At 49.7% G+C, this 15,748-nt stretch overlaps 1 protein-coding gene across 1 annotated transcript in view; it reads right to left on the reverse strand.

Annotated features, from left to right (window-relative positions):
• The window catches only part of ds (dachsous cadherin-related 1), a 228,881-nt gene that overhangs the window by 114,827 nt on the left and 98,306 nt on the right, over nucleotides 1-15,748 (reverse strand). The window lies entirely within an intron of this gene.

The following is a 15,748-nucleotide window of genomic DNA, read 5'->3' on the forward strand; positions in this document are numbered from 1 at the left end:
CTTGCTGCTGCCAATTTATACCCGCAAACTTCTTAATCTCATCTGCCCACCTAACCTTCTGTCTCCCCCTAACCCGCTTTCCTTCTCTGGGAATCCAGTTATTTACCCTTAACGACCAGCGGTTATCCTGTCTACGTGCTACATGCCCGGCCCATGTCCATTTCTTCTTGATTTCAGCTATGATATCCTTAACCCCCATTTGTTCCCTAATCCACTCTGCTCTCTTCTTGTCTCCTAAGGTTACACCTACCATTTTTCTTCCCATTGCTCGCTGCGTCGTCCTCAATTTAAGCTGAACTCTCTTTGTAAGTCTCCAAGTTTCTGCTCCATAGGTAAGTACCGGCAAGATTCAACTGTTATATACTTTCCTCTTAAAGGATAGTAGCAATCCACCAATCATGATTTGAGAGTGCTTGCCAAACGTTCTCCATCCTATTTTTATTCTAGTTACTTCAATCTCGTGCTTCGGTTCTGTGGTTATTACCTGTCCTAAGTAGACGTAGTCTTTTACAACTTCAAGATTGCCTATCTGAAGGCGTTGTTCTCTTTTGAGGTTGTTGTACATAACTTTCGTTTTCTGCAGATTCATTTTATGACCTACCTTTCTGCTCTCCTTGTTTAACTTCGTAATCATGAGTTGCAATTCGTCCCATGTGTTACTCAGCAATGCAATGTCATCGGCGAAGCGCATGTTACTAAGGTATTAACTCTTATCCCTAATTCTTCTAATTCTAGACCTCTGAAAACCTTCTGTAAGCATACGGTAATTAGCATTGGGGAGTGTGCTGGCTGTTTATGCTCTGTACATTTCTTCCAGGATGTTTATATATGCTTCGTCGACACCCTGATTCCACAGTGTCTGCATGATTGCTCATATTTCTATTGAATCAAACGCTTTCTCGTAATTAATGAAGGCTATGTACAGTGGTTGGCTGTATTCTGAGCATTTCTGTATTACCTGATTGATAGTACGAATGTGGTCGATTGTTGAGTAGCCTGTTTGAAAACCTGCTTGTTCCTTTAGTTGAATGAATTCTAATGTCTTAATTCTGTTACCAATTACCTTTGTAAATAGCATGCATACAACGGAGAGCAAGCTGATCGGCCTGTAATTCTTCAAGTCCTTGTCATCTCTTTTCATATGTATTAGGATGACATTAGCATTCTTTCAGAATTCTGATACTCCTCCCGTCAGGTAACACTTCGTAAACAAGGTGCCTAGTTTTTCTAACACGATCTGTCCTCTGTCTTTCAGCAGATCTGATATTAACTGATCCTCACTAGCAGTTCTGCCTCTTTGCATTCCCTCCAAGGCTTTTCTGATTTCCATTATTACCGGTGGGATGCCATCTAGGTTACTACTACTTCTTATATTAATACTTTGCGGTCCGTTGTCGGGCAGTGCAACGCCACACGGCCGTAGCGGTTTGCTATCGGGGAACGCCCGATGAGCGTGTTCCTTATTTGAATTCTGCGATTTTTCTCACAGCAAGTCACGCGCATTTTTTTAAATACATGAAGCGCCGTCATTTGAGAAATGAGTGAGCATTGTTTGTTGATTTTAACTTTTTTTACACTAGGGAGCAGCATTATGTTTAGCCCAAAACCTAGAGCATATCCACTCGCACGTGGTTCGTTGAGAAGTATGGCCACGTTTTCATCACATGCGTGTTACGGTGGCACTTTTAGCAACAGCGAATATGACTTAAGTGAGGAAGAGAATTACGTGCTGCCATAAGACAGTGATTCGACCGAAGTGAGTAACGAAGACGACGACAACAGCGGTGGAGACAACACGTCTGTTAAAACACAGGGGAACAGTGCGCGACCACATGCAGCGAACTGGAAGGTTTACTTGGATAACGCACTGCCTGATTTCACTCATTTTCCCTTCACTGCCATGAACTTTGGATCATAAGTAAGTGCTTCCAATCACAACAATGAACTGGATTATTTTCTGCTGTTTTTTACAGAGCAACTGATGGACAATATAGTGCACGAAACAAACCGCAATGCACGTGAAAAAATTTTGAGTGCCGGTGAGCTTCCAAAGGAGTCAATTTGGAAGCACTGGGTAGACGTGACTGACGAAATTCAAAGCTTTTCTTGGTGTAATTATAAACATGGTCATGAATCCAAAAGCAGAGCTGAAGGAGTATTTTAGCCAAGATATTATAAACAAGGTGCCTTTCTTCCCGCACGTATACTGCCGGAAGAGCTTTCTGCAAATTTATTAGATGTTGCACGTTGCCCCATGCCATGATGCCTCTTCAGGTCGGCCGCCAACTCATGTAAGCAAAATTAGGGAAGTTGTGCAACACATCGACACGAAATCCCAAGAGCATTTCAGAGCCGGCCCCAAGATTTGCATCGATGAGAGCACCGTTGGATTTAAGGGCCGTGTCTCTTTTAAATGCTACAATCCACAGAAGCCAACCAAATGGGGCATGTGTATTTACGCACTTGCCGACTGCCAAACGAGGTACATTTCGGCATTTGAGCCCTACTACGGCAGCACAACAGAAAGTCTGAGCCGCACCATGCTGCTTTTCACCTGCCGGATTGTTCTGCACCTTCTCCAGAAAGTGCAGCAAGATATGCCGGAGAGTGGCTACCATCTCTACATCGACAGATTTTACACTTTGCCAATGCTCTCCGAGGAGTTACTAAGACAGAAAATATTGTTACGGGTGAGAGATGTTCATTGTACAGGCAGGATGATAGATGGTTGCATAAGTCAGGCCTGGCACCGAACACATTCACTTCTCCTTCCTCTACCCCACTTCAACGAAAGTCCCGTATCATTTCCCTTACTGCAGACGATGCCCACTGGGCGAGTTAGTGTTGCGCGTGGTATGGCTTCAACAAAGCTGCTTTTAAGAACCTCCGCCAGCGACTACAGACGCCTCCAGTGCTTGCCCACTTTGATGAGAAAGCCCCAACGATGCTACACACTGATGCCAGCAATATTGGTTTGGGAGCTGTGCTTGTGCTGCTACAAGAGGGCACAGAAAGAGTAATCGCCTATGCAAGCCGAACACTAACACGTGCCGAGACTAATTACTCCACGACTGAGAAGGAATGCCTCGCCGTGGTATGGGCGGTCACAAAATTTCGCCCGTATTTATACGGCCGCCCTTTCAAAGTCATCAGCGAACACCACTCACTGTGTTGGTTGACAAATCTTAAAGATCCTACCGGGAGATTAGCGCGTTGGAGTCTCAGGATTCAGGAGTACGACATGACTGTCGTACACAAGTCAGGAAAGCGCCACATGGACGCCGACTGTCTATCCCGCTCACCCATTGAATCGGCAACTCTATCCGATGAGGAGGAAACAGCATTTCTCGGTGTGCTTGACTCAACCGCTATTGCACAGCAACAACGTGGCGACCCTGAGTTACTTGCCCCAATTAATTACCTGGAAGGAAGATCTCAGAAGGCACCAACTGTTTTCGTAAGAGTGCTGTCATCATTTTGCTTACGGAGCGGAGTACTATACAAAAGAAACTTCTCTTCGACAGGATCTGCGAATTTGCTCGTCATCCCAGCAGCCCTTCGCTCCGAAGTACTCGAAGCATGCCACAACGAGGTGATTTCAGGCCACTTAGGTTAAACAATAACGTTGGCCAGAGCACGGCACCGCTACTTCTGGCCAAGACTGACCATAGTCGTAAAACACCATGTTCGTACTTGCCTTGACTGCCAGCGACGGAAGTCACCGCCGACTAAACCAGCTGACCTCCTGCAGCACGTGCAGGTCCCAAGAACACCATTCGACCAGATTGGCGTGAATATTTTGGGCCCACTTCCTACTTCTACTGCTGGGAACCACTGGGTTATTGTCGCGACTGATTACCTTACCCATTATGCTGAAACAAAGGCTATCCAGAGAAGTACAGAAGTGGAGGTGGCACAATTTTTCTTGGAGAACGTCCTGCGGCATGGTGCACCAAGCGTCGTAATCACAGACAGAGAAACCGCATTTACGGCAGCTCTTTTGGAACAAGTCCTCATGCTGAGTGGAACAACCCATCGTAAGACCACCGCCTACCACCCGCAAACGAACGGGCTTACAGAGCGTCTGAAAAAAACAATTGAAGACATGCTTTCAATGTACGTAGACGTCGAACACAAAAATTGGGACGTAATATTGCCATATATCATGTTTGCATACAACACTGCCAAGCAAGAAACAACGCAGATGACCCTGTTCAGCCTAATTCACGGAAGGGAAGTACGAACCATGTTAGCTGCGATGCTAGCGCACGAATGCGACGACATCGAACCGGACGCCAAGATGTTTACAGAACGAGCGGAAGAAGCAAGGCAACTAGCACGCCTGCGAATCCAGCAACAACAAGAGTACGACGCGAGCCGCTACAATTCTCGCCGCAGAACAGTCGTTTACCAGACCGGCGACAGAGTATGGGTTTGGACGCCCATACGGAAACGAGGACTCTCTGAAAAGCTCCTAAGGAGATACTTTGGGCCATATTTAGTACTGCGACGACTGAGTGATGTTACTTACAAGGTCGTCCCCGACAGTTTATATAGTACGAGGCTTCGCCAGCACCATCCTGGACTAGTTCACGTTGTGCCCATGAAGCCTTATGAAAGGTAGTGACTGCGCAAGACACTTCTTAAAGAACAGACAAAAAAAAAACTGCACTACTGGTTTAGCATCGGGGGGATGCTCATTAAGAGGGGGGCAAATGACGCGTGTGTACTGGTGGACCAAAACGACGATAAGGGGATTTGGCGAACACCAGGTAGTGGAGCTCTGGCTGAATGAAGATAAAGAAGGCGATCTTGCTGTTCGGCTGCTGAGAGTCGCTGTGTCAAAGTTTATCTGCCTTTGGTTCGCGCTGTACCGCGACAATATAACTGGTGCTACCCAGGGGCTAGACGACTCTTGTATAACTTTCTTAGACAGCATTTTTTCCACCTGCTCAGTAATAACTTTACGCTCTGACGGAGCTGCTCTGTATGGTCTCTGATGAATGGGATGGGCGAAACCAATATCAATCGCATGACGAGTGCGTGAAGCTGGTACAGAAATTCTGCGGCTATTGAGTGCGAAATCAAAAACGGATGCATGGTTGGAGAGGATTCAAACTAACGCATGTCTCTACTATGGCGATAGCGACTTATTCACCACGTCCATGAGTATGTCATCACTAGGACAAGCCACATCGACGCATTTTCCTTATTCCTGTCATTGCTAATGACTGCAATGCTGACGTTGCTCCTGACGTTGAATTCAAACACAGCCAGCCTTATTCCACCAGGCAGTACAATCGGCTCGAAAGAGGAGTTGACCACACATACCAAGGCTTTGCCACTACTTGCAGAAATCACGCAGTGCGGCACAACCACATCCTTCTTCGCACAGCTCAGCTGGATTGGGTGAACTATAACATCTACGTTATCTGCTGTGATACCACAAACATCAACAGGCACTTGAACTATCGACTGGGCCGGTAAAATTATGTCATCAACGACTGCGATAGTCTCTTGGCATCGCGTGGGCTCTGGCTCTTCACAAAAACCACAGTAAAACTTAGCCAGCTGCGCAATCCAGAGTGGCTCCACATTCTTTCAGAAAGTCTATCCCCAGGATAACGACATGAGTAGAATTAAGAAGAACTGCAAAATCTGCTTTAAACAATTTAGCGCCGAAACAAACAGCTGCAGTACAAACTCCCACTGGGCGCAACGGTTCTCCACTCACTGCATGAAACGTTGCCTGGCTTCCCTAAGAGAACATCACTTTCTTGCCAAGACGAGTCTTAAAATTTCTGCTCATGATGGAAACAGTTGCTCCTGTGTCGACTAACACGGACTTAAGGACACCATCTATAAGAACACTGACCCTATTTTGTAGCAGAGAAACTGGCAGAGGCATATGTGTACACAGTGAAAAATGTCCGGCGACCTCACCTCCATCGGTTACGACGTCTAGTTTCCCGGCGGAGGAGGAGAAGTGAGACGCCGACGACCTAGTGATGGTGACCGATGTTGGTGGGAGAAGGCTGGTGGCGTCACACTCCACACAGAAGCCGGCAAATCACTGCGGAAGGTCTGTTGGAAGTCGGTTCGGTAGTAGCCGTTGGGTGGCCAGCGATAGTCTCTCCGAGTACTTGCATGCCGTGAGGATACCGGGGGTCGTTGATACTGCGGCAGACGTGATCAATGCCGCTCTGAGCAGAAGCGACCCATATGTCCACGAACGCCACAGTAAAAGCACACAGCTGCTTCACGCCCCACTCGCTGCTGAAGATGATCAGCGGGATAATCTTGCCACGCTGCCTTATCAGGGGTCGACCTTTGCACGGAGTCGTTTCGCAGATCAGACATATAGGCATGACGAAGCAACTGTACCGGCATTCTTGAGTCGACGAAGCCCGCGGCGTATAAGAACCATGGCCATGTGCTATCGACGGCGCAGCAACGTCCAGCCAATCAAGTTCTTCGCCCACTATTTCTCGTATTGTTGACGCCAGATCGCTGGGTGGCGGGACTATGTCGATGCTTGCGACCGTTGTGACGTTGGGGAGTCTACCAAACTCTGCTGAAATGCGTTGAGCTTTAAGGGCCTCAAATTTTCGCAACGTCGGATGATGTCACTTGCTGACTGCAAGTCATCCTTTCCTATAAGGTAGTGATAGATATTCTCGGCAATGCTGTTAAGGAGATGCCCGACCTTATCCTCATCAGTCATTAGTGGGTCCACACTCTTACAAAGCTTGAGAACTTCTTCAATATACATCGTACATGTCTCCCCAAAGACTTGAGCACGTTGGCTCAGGGTCTGGTCAGCAGGCTTCTTTATCGTGGTTGGATCTCCAAAACACTTCCCGATTTCGTCCACGAAATTCGCCCACGTATTCAAATTCTCCTCACGATTCTCGTACCACATCAACGCAGTTCCCTAAAGAAAAAGTGGTATGTAGTTGCGCTGGCCGGTAGTGTCCCAGTGGTTATACAAACTCACCCGCCGATAGTGCTTGAGCCATTGATCGACGTCCTCTCCTGGTTTCCCAGAGAACGAGCATGGTTTCCTGCAATGGCGTCCATAGGTGTTAGGCGCAGCTGGTTGTATTTCGCCGTCAGGTTTCATGATGACTGGTAGCGGCAGAAGTCCTGCGAGTCTGTAGCTCCGGCGAAGCTCGAAGGGTGTGTCTTCCGCCGTACTTGTCCGGTGCTCCAAGGCGTTACCCAGCACTCTCCACCAATTATGTTACGTGTGAGAGGTGTTTATTGTACAGGCGGGATGATAGATGGTTGCAGAAGTCAGGCCTGGCACCGAAGACATTCACTTTTTCGTCCTCTATCCCACTTCAACGAAAATCCTGTATCAATATTATTGACAGGTGATGCCGAATGGCAAGCAAATGCCACAGCAAGTCAAGAAGCAGCTAAAGAAAGGTGAAGTGGCAGCTTACAGGAAAGGAGACTCCTACATAGCGCTTGCTTGGAGAGGCAAACATTAAGCCACCATACTTAATTCTGCCCCCAATGTATCTATGAAAGAAGTCACAAGGACACAAGCAGGAGGAAAGAAAGTGACGATGAAGAAATCGGTGGTTATATATAACTACACAGAAAACATGAGCGCAGTTCACCGTGTGGATCATTACTGTGATAGCTACGCATTTTGTCCCAAGACGATGAAACGGTGGCACAAGCTTTTTTTCTGGATTCTGGAACTTATCATTGTCAATAGTCTTATATTGAGGTGCATACAGCTGCAGATACATGGTCAGCACGAACAACGACACTTGCAGTACCACCGCAACCTCATCTAACGGCTTGTGGGTGACATGAAGGCTGGAGCCCGAAAGCAGGGCCTGTCTGCACAGAATGATTATGAAGAAATGCTAGATGGAAGGAACCACTTCATCTACAAGCTCCCAGGGCAAAGCAGCAAGGACTGCACCGTTTGTAGCGATAGGCAAACAAAGGGAGGCAGCAAAGAAACTGTGTTTTTCTGCACAACCTGTAGTAACAACCCTGGCCCGCACCCAGAAGAATGCTTTGAGCAGTATCAAATGCTGCCTAAATATCAATAAAGGAGTTGCCTGCAGAATGCAAGAGGAAATATCATCTTTAAAATAAATATCCTGTGAGTTTTTCTGCCAGAGTTCGTGTTTTTCTTCGTGGTGCCAGAAACTAGCATAATAGTTTCAGACCGGTAGCGGCGGAAAGTGGGTAAAAGTTTTGGACCTCTAAGGGTTAAGGTCGTGGTTGTCCTGGATACTGTACAGATCTCTGTAAATCTCCTCCGCTATTTTAACTATCCTATTCATAATGGTAGTTACTTTTCCTTCCTTATTCCTTAGTGCGTACATCTGGTTCTTGCCTATCCCAAGTTCCCTCTTCACCACTCTGACGCTTCCTCCTTTCTTCAAAGCCCGTTCTATTCTCTACATGCTATACCTTCTTACATCAGATACCTTACACTTATTAATCAACTTCCAAAGCTCTGCCAATTTCATTTTCTTAATTGTACTCGAGGCTTTCATGCTTTGACATTTTTTAATGAGATTCTTGTTTCCTGGGACAGTTTGCCAGTGTCCTGTCTAATTACCGTACCTCCAACTTCCACTGCATACTCCGTAATGATACTCATCAGATTATCATTCATTGCGTCAATGCTAAGGCTGGTTTTCTCGATAATAGCCGAGTATATGTTCTGAAGCGAGACTCTAAATTCCCGCACTTTCCCTCTCAGTGCTAGCTCATTGATTGGCTTCTTGCGTATCAGTTTCTGTCGTTCCTTCTTCAAGTCTAGGCAGATTCGAGACCGTACCATTCTATGGTCACTGCATCATACCTGGCCAAGCACTTCCACATCCTGCACGATGCCTGGATGTGCACTCAGTATAAAGTCTATTTCGTTCTTACTTTCACCATTAGGCCTCCTCTATGTCTACTCATGATTACCTCATTTTCTGTACAAGATTTTCAAGATCCGTGAATTAGTTCGTTCTGCAAATTCTACTAATAACTCCCCTCTGGCATAATCCCCTACTGCCTCATCTCCAGCCTGCCTTTTCTCTACCTTGGCATTGAAGTCATTGCCAATTTCCCGTCTTCATAGGAGCTTTCAACAAACGCGTCATCATGGCTGAATGTAGGCCCATAAGCATGTACTACCTTCATCTTGTATCGTTTATTAAGTTTAATTACGATACCTACCACCCTTTCATTAATGCTATAGTATTCCTCTATGTTACCAGCTGTATTTCTGTGGATAAGGAACCCCACGCCCAGTTTTCTTCTGTCAGCCAAGCCATGATAGCAAAGGACGTGCCCATTTTTCAGCATTGTACAGTCCTCATCTGTCCTTCTAACCTCACTGAGCCCTATTACATCCCATTTAACACCCTCTGGCTCCTCGAATAGTACAGATAGACTTGCCTCTCATAATAAGGTTCTAGCGTTGAACGATGCCAAGTTCAGGTTTCAATGGCAGCCTGTCCAGACCCAGGGATTCTTAGCCCCTTCTGCTGCATTGCATAACTGATCGCCGCCATGGTCGGTTGCGTCGCAGCCGCTGCGGACTGAAAGTCCTGAGTTAATTGACATATGCATGTGGAAGGTAGTGGCCAGATACTGCACCAGGGTGGCAAAATTCTTCTCTGGTGAGGGAGTGCGTTACCGGAAGTGGTCCACAGTGAGGCCGCACCCTAGGCCTCTTAGTGCAGTTCCATAACCATGCATATATATATTTTTTTAATCCGGTTGGGAACTGCACGGGATCAGGATATGAACCACAAACCTCTTGCACGCGAGGCTGATGCACTAGCCACTATGCCAGGCTGCTTCACATTCTGGGGTTTACAAGAGAGGAGAATTTTCCCAGTCAATATTGCCACGTTCCATTTCCCAAGTTTTTGTTATTGTCCCAAACCATCGCACGACTCTCAGCGCAAACCGCGCCTGCAGTTTTCTAGAAGGTTCCGGACTGTAGTAGATCAATTCAATAAGACCACGCCCACTGTGCGAACAGTGCAGATTGTTCTGGAACCTACGCCACCGCCAGCGATAACGCTAGAACTTTCGACGGCAAGAGTATAAATGCCGACGCGCTTCGCCGCTTGTCAGTTGTTGATCGAAGGCCGACGCTCCGTTCGCCGCTATCAGTCTGAGACTGCTATCTGTGCGAGACTGCTGCTGTAATTGGACTTTCCGTTTACCGGGCACAGGTTTGCCCAAATAAACAGTTAAATCCCAACACGAAGTCTCCTGTCTTCGGCCACGTCACGACCCCGTGACATCTGGTGGAGGTGCTGCTTCGTTCATGTACCGGACGCCCCCGTCAAGCCGTGAACCCAGCCCACGTCGCGGAGAAGACACCGACGCCAACCAGGAGCAGCGAACAAGCCGCCGACAGCAAGGGCTACCACCGGAGTACGGGCTTCTACCAGACAAGGCGCGGAAGACGAAGGCCATGACCGCGACTGCAGCGACAATGACAACCGCAGCGTCCCAGCCCACGATGGTCATGCATCAACCCAGGGAACAACCAATTTTCCATGGGTCATCGTTTGAAGACCCGGAGTCCTGGCTAGAAACATACGACCGTGTGGCCGCCCTCAACCACTGGGACCATGACGAAAAGCTGCGTCGTGTGTTCTTCTATTTGGAAGACACCGCAAGGACTTCGCTTGAAAATCGGGAGTCCACGCTCCGAACGTGGGATGTTTTCTGCGGCGCATTCCTGCAAACGTTCGCGAGCGTCGCTCGCAAAGAGAGGGCCGCTGCTTTATTAGAGACTCGGGTTCAGCTACCAAATGAAAATGTCGCCATTTTCACAGAAGAAATGACCCGACTATTCCGTCACGCTGACCCAGACATGCCTGAGGAGAAAAAAGTTCGTTTCCTCATGCGAGGGGTCAAACAGGAGCTCTTCGCGGGACTGATGAGAAACCCACCGATAACCGTCCAAGAATTTGTAGCCGAAGCGACCACTATCGAAAAGACCCTGGACATGCGCACCAGACAGTATAATCGTCGCCTGACTGCAGACTGCGCTGCTGCTCAAGCCAGTAACTCCGGAGACCTGCGTGAAACGATCCGAGCGATCGTGCGGGAAGAGCTGCGCAAGCTGTTGCCTTCGGCACAGCCTCAAATGGATTCAATTGCCGACATTGTGCGAGAAGAAGTTCGGCAATCACTTCAAATTCCCCACGCACCGCTGCCCGAGCCGGAAGCTATGAGCTACGCCGCTGCACTGCGCCACAGCGCTCCTCCCCGTCCACGCCAAAACGCCGCCCCATCGCACTTCCGTCGACAGACGCCACCACCGCCACCACCCCCACCGACGTCATACCGTTCGCCAGCGGCCCAGCGCAGTGCACCGAGGAAGACTGACGTCTGGCGCACCCCTGACCATCGCCCGCTCTGCTACCACTGCGGCGAGGCCGGACACACATACCGCCGTTGCCAGTACCGACAGATGGGACTGCGTGGCTTCGCCGTCAATGCACCGCGTCCACAGCCAGGAGAACGACCACGTGACATCGCCGACTACCTGACAGGAACTCGGTGGACACCACGAAGCCCTTCGCGTTCGCCGTCGCCCAGCCGCCGCACGTCACCGCACCACCGGCAGTACTCTGGCCCAACGCGGGGCCGGTCTCCTAGCCCGTATCCGGGAAACTAAGGGCAGCAACCGGTGGAGGTGCGGTTGCTGTGCGACGAACTACCGAAGATCCTCCTCCGACGACGACGCCGCGACGGAGCTTTCCGAACACAACGCCAACCAGGCAAAGCCCTGACGGCGAAAGCTCCGAAGGTGGTCTGACGACGCAGCATGGAAGCAGCGGAACAAGCCGACGCAGCCGTGACCCAACGCCACGCCCTAACTGTAATGCGAGACGGCGAACTAGCGACCTCGACGTTCTTATCGACGGCCACAGTGTGACCGCTCTCGTCGATACTGGAGCCGACTATTCTGTCATCAGTGGGTCGTTCGCCGCGAAGTTAAAGAAAGTTAGGACAGCTTGGAAAGGCCTTGAAATCCACACAGCCGGAGGTCATCTCGTAACGCCTGCAGGAATCTGCACAGCGAGAGTCACCATTAACGGCCGTATATATCCTACAGACTTCGTAGTCCTACAGCGTTGCTCGAGAGATGTCATCCTTGGCATGGACTTCTTATGCCTCCATGGTGCTGTCATCAACCTAAAAACAAAGTCGATAACGTTATCCACAGAAGGAGCACTACCGCCGCGCACGCCGTCAGGACACCATGCCTTGAATGTGCTGGAAGAACAGGTCACCATTCCGCCTCGCTCAAGCGTCATTATTTCAGTCGGCGCTCCTAAATCACCTGACTTGGAAGGCGTCGTTGAAGGCAGTCAGCATCTGTTGGTCACCCGAAATATTTGCGTCGCAAGAGGAATTGCAGAGCTGCGGGGAGGCAAAGCAACGGTTATGCTCACGAATTTCAGCAATGAGTACAAACATGTGAACAAAGGAACAACGATCGCATACATCGAAGAAATTGTCGAAGCCACCAGTGCTTTCGCCCTCGCCGATTCTGTGGAACCTGCTCAGAGGAACCAAGCCCCTCCCATAACTTTCGACGTCAATCCCAGACTTCCGAACGATAAGCAAGAACAGCTCAAGGCCCTGCTCCTGCAATACGAAGATTGCTTTTCGTCGTCATCGAAAATTCGGCAGACCCCAATCACGAAACATCGCATCATAACCGAAGAAAATGCCAGACCACTCCGTCAGAGTCCGTACAGGGTTTCGACGCGAGAACGTGAGGCCATGAAAAGACAAGTTGATGAAATGCTGCGGGATGACATTATCCAGCCGTCCAAGAGTCCATGGGCATCCCCCGTGGTGTTAGTGAAGAAAAAAGATGGGACCCTACGTTTCTGCGTCGATTATCGCCGCCTGAACAAAATCACAAGAAAGGACGTGTATCCCCTCCCACGAATAGACGACGCACTTGATCGGCTCCATAACGCCAAGTACTTTTCGTCAATGGACCTCAAGACTGGCTATTGGCAAATCGAAGTCGACGAAAGAGACCGAGAGAAGACGGCGTTTATAACACCGGACGGCCTCTTCGAGTTTAAGGTGATGCCCTTCGGCCTTTGCTCAGCGCCTGCAACGTCTCAACGCGTTATGGATACAGTACTGGCAGGACTGAAGTGGCAGACTTGCCTTGTGTACTTGGACGACGTCGTCGTGTTTTCCTCGAGTTTCGACGAGCATCTTCGGCGCCTTGAAGCTGTACTTCAAGCCATCAAGACGTCCAGACTCACACTGAAGCCAGAAAAGTGCAGATTTGCGTATGAGAATCTCTTGTTTCTGGGGCACGTTATCAGCAAGTCTGGAGTTCGTCCCGATCCACGGAAAACAGCCGCCATCGCCGACTTCCCGCTGCCCACTGACAAGAAAGCCGTGCGCCGATTTCTGGGCCTGTGTGCCTATTATAGGCGGTTCGTGAAAAACTTCGCCCGCATCGCCGATCCTCTCACTAACCTTACCAAGGCCGACGTGGAGTTTAAGTGGGAAACGCCGCAGGAACACGCTTTCCAGGAGCTTAAACATCGCCTCCAGACGCCTCCGTTACTTGCCCATTTCGACGAATTCGCCGAGACAGAAATACATACTGACGCAAGCAGCGTAGGTCTTGGCGCCGTTCTTGTGCAGAGGGCTGACGGACTTGAAAGGGTTATTAGTTACGCCAGCCGATCGCTATCCAAAGCAGAAGCAAATTATTCCACAACAGAAAAGGAGTGCCTCGCCATCATCTGGGCTACGTCGAAATTTCGTCCCTACCTCTACGGCAGGCCCTTCAAAGTTGTGAGCGACCACCACGCATTGTGTTGGCTAGCCACCTTGAAGGACCCCTCAGGTCGCCTCGCACGATGGAGCCTGAGACTTCAAGAATATGACATTACTGTCATTTACAAGTCTGGAAAAAAACACTCCGACGCCGACTGCCTCTCTCGTGCGCCCGTCGACCAACCGCTACCCGACGACCAGGATGACGACTACTTCTTAGGAACGATAACTACCGACGACTTCGCTGAACGACAGAGGGCCGACCCAGAACTTAAGGCCCTAATAGAATACCTCGAAGGCAGGACCGCCGAAGTCCCGAAGGTATTCAAGCGTGCCCTTGCGTCGTTCTTTCTACGAAACGGTCTTCTACAAAAGAAAAACTTTTCACCGCTTCGAGCTAAGTACCTCCTTGTGGTGCTTTCAGCTCTGCAACCAGAACTCCTCCAGGCCCTTCACGACGATCCGACGGCAGGGCACCTCGGTGTTTCTCGCACGCTCGCGAGGATACAAGAAAGGTACTACTGGCCATGTCTTACCACCAACGTCACTCGTTATGTGAGAACATGCCGGGACTGTCAGCGACGCAAGACACCGCCGACAAGGCCAGCGGGACTTCTGCAGCCAATTGATCCACCTTGCCGACCTTTCCAGCAGATTGGTATGGACCTACTGAGGCCGTTCCCGACGTCGGCTTTCGGAAACAAGTGGATCGTGGTAGCTACTGACTACCTTACCCGCTACGCCGAGACAAAAGCCCTGCCAAAAGGCAGTGCATCCGAGGTAGCTAAATTCTTCGTCGAAAATATCGTCCTACGTCATGGCGCCCCGGAGGTCCTTATCACCGACAGAGGAACGGCATTCACTGCCGACTTAACTCAAGCAATCTTGGCATACAGCCAAACAAACCACCGCCGGACGACAGCGTACCACCCACAGACCAACGGCCTCACCGAGCGGCTTAACAAGACGATCGCCGACATGCTGTCAATGTACGTCGATGTCGAACACAAGACGTGGGACGCTATTCTTCCGTATGTGACCTTCGCATATAACACGGCGGTGCAGGAGACGACGCAGATATCTCCATACAAATTGGTCTACGGAAGGAGCCCGGCAACGACGCTCGATGCCATGTTACCCAACGTCACCGACGAAGAAAACCTCGATGTGAGCGAGTACCTTCAACGCGCCGAAGAAGCCCGACAACTTGCGCGTCTCCGTATCAAGAATCAACAGACGACCGACAGCCACCGCTACAACCTTCGACGACGCTTCGTGGAATACCAGCCCGGTGAACGTGTTTGGGTGTGGACGCCGATACGCCGACGTGGACTAAGTGAATAGCTTCTGCGACGGTACTTCGGACCGTACAGGGTGGTTCGACGGCTCGGCCCACTTGATTCTGAGGTTGTCCCCGACGGCATCACGAACTCTCAACGACGCCGATCGCGACCTGAAGTCGTCCATGTCGCGCGCCTCAAGCCGTTTCATGCGCGTTAACAAACTGAACTAGTGTTTTTTTTTATTATTGTTGTATCGTAATTTATTTATTGTACTTTCTTGCATTATTATTGTACTTTCATCTTTAGTTAAAGCATCGGGACGATGCCTTTTTTCAGAGGGGGGCAATGCCACGTTCCATTTCCCAAGTTTTTGTTATCGTCCCAAACCACCGCACGATTCTCAGCGCAAACCGCACCTGCAGTTTTCTAGAAGGTTCCGGACTGTAGTAGATCATTTCAATAAGATCACGCCCACTGTGCGAACAGTACAGATTGTTCTGGAACCTACGCCACCGCCAGCGATAACGCTAGAACTTTCGACGGCAAGAGTTTAAATGCCGACGCGCTTCGCCGCTTGTCAGTTGTTGATCGAAGGCCGACGCTCCGTTCGCCGCTATCAGTCCGAGACTGCTATCTGTGCGAGACTG

The sequence above is a fragment of the Rhipicephalus microplus genome, chromosome 2 (assembly GCF_043290135.1).
Source record: "Rhipicephalus microplus isolate Deutch F79 chromosome 2, USDA_Rmic, whole genome shotgun sequence".
Taxonomy (NCBI): domain Eukaryota; kingdom Metazoa; phylum Arthropoda; class Arachnida; order Ixodida; family Ixodidae; genus Rhipicephalus; species Rhipicephalus microplus.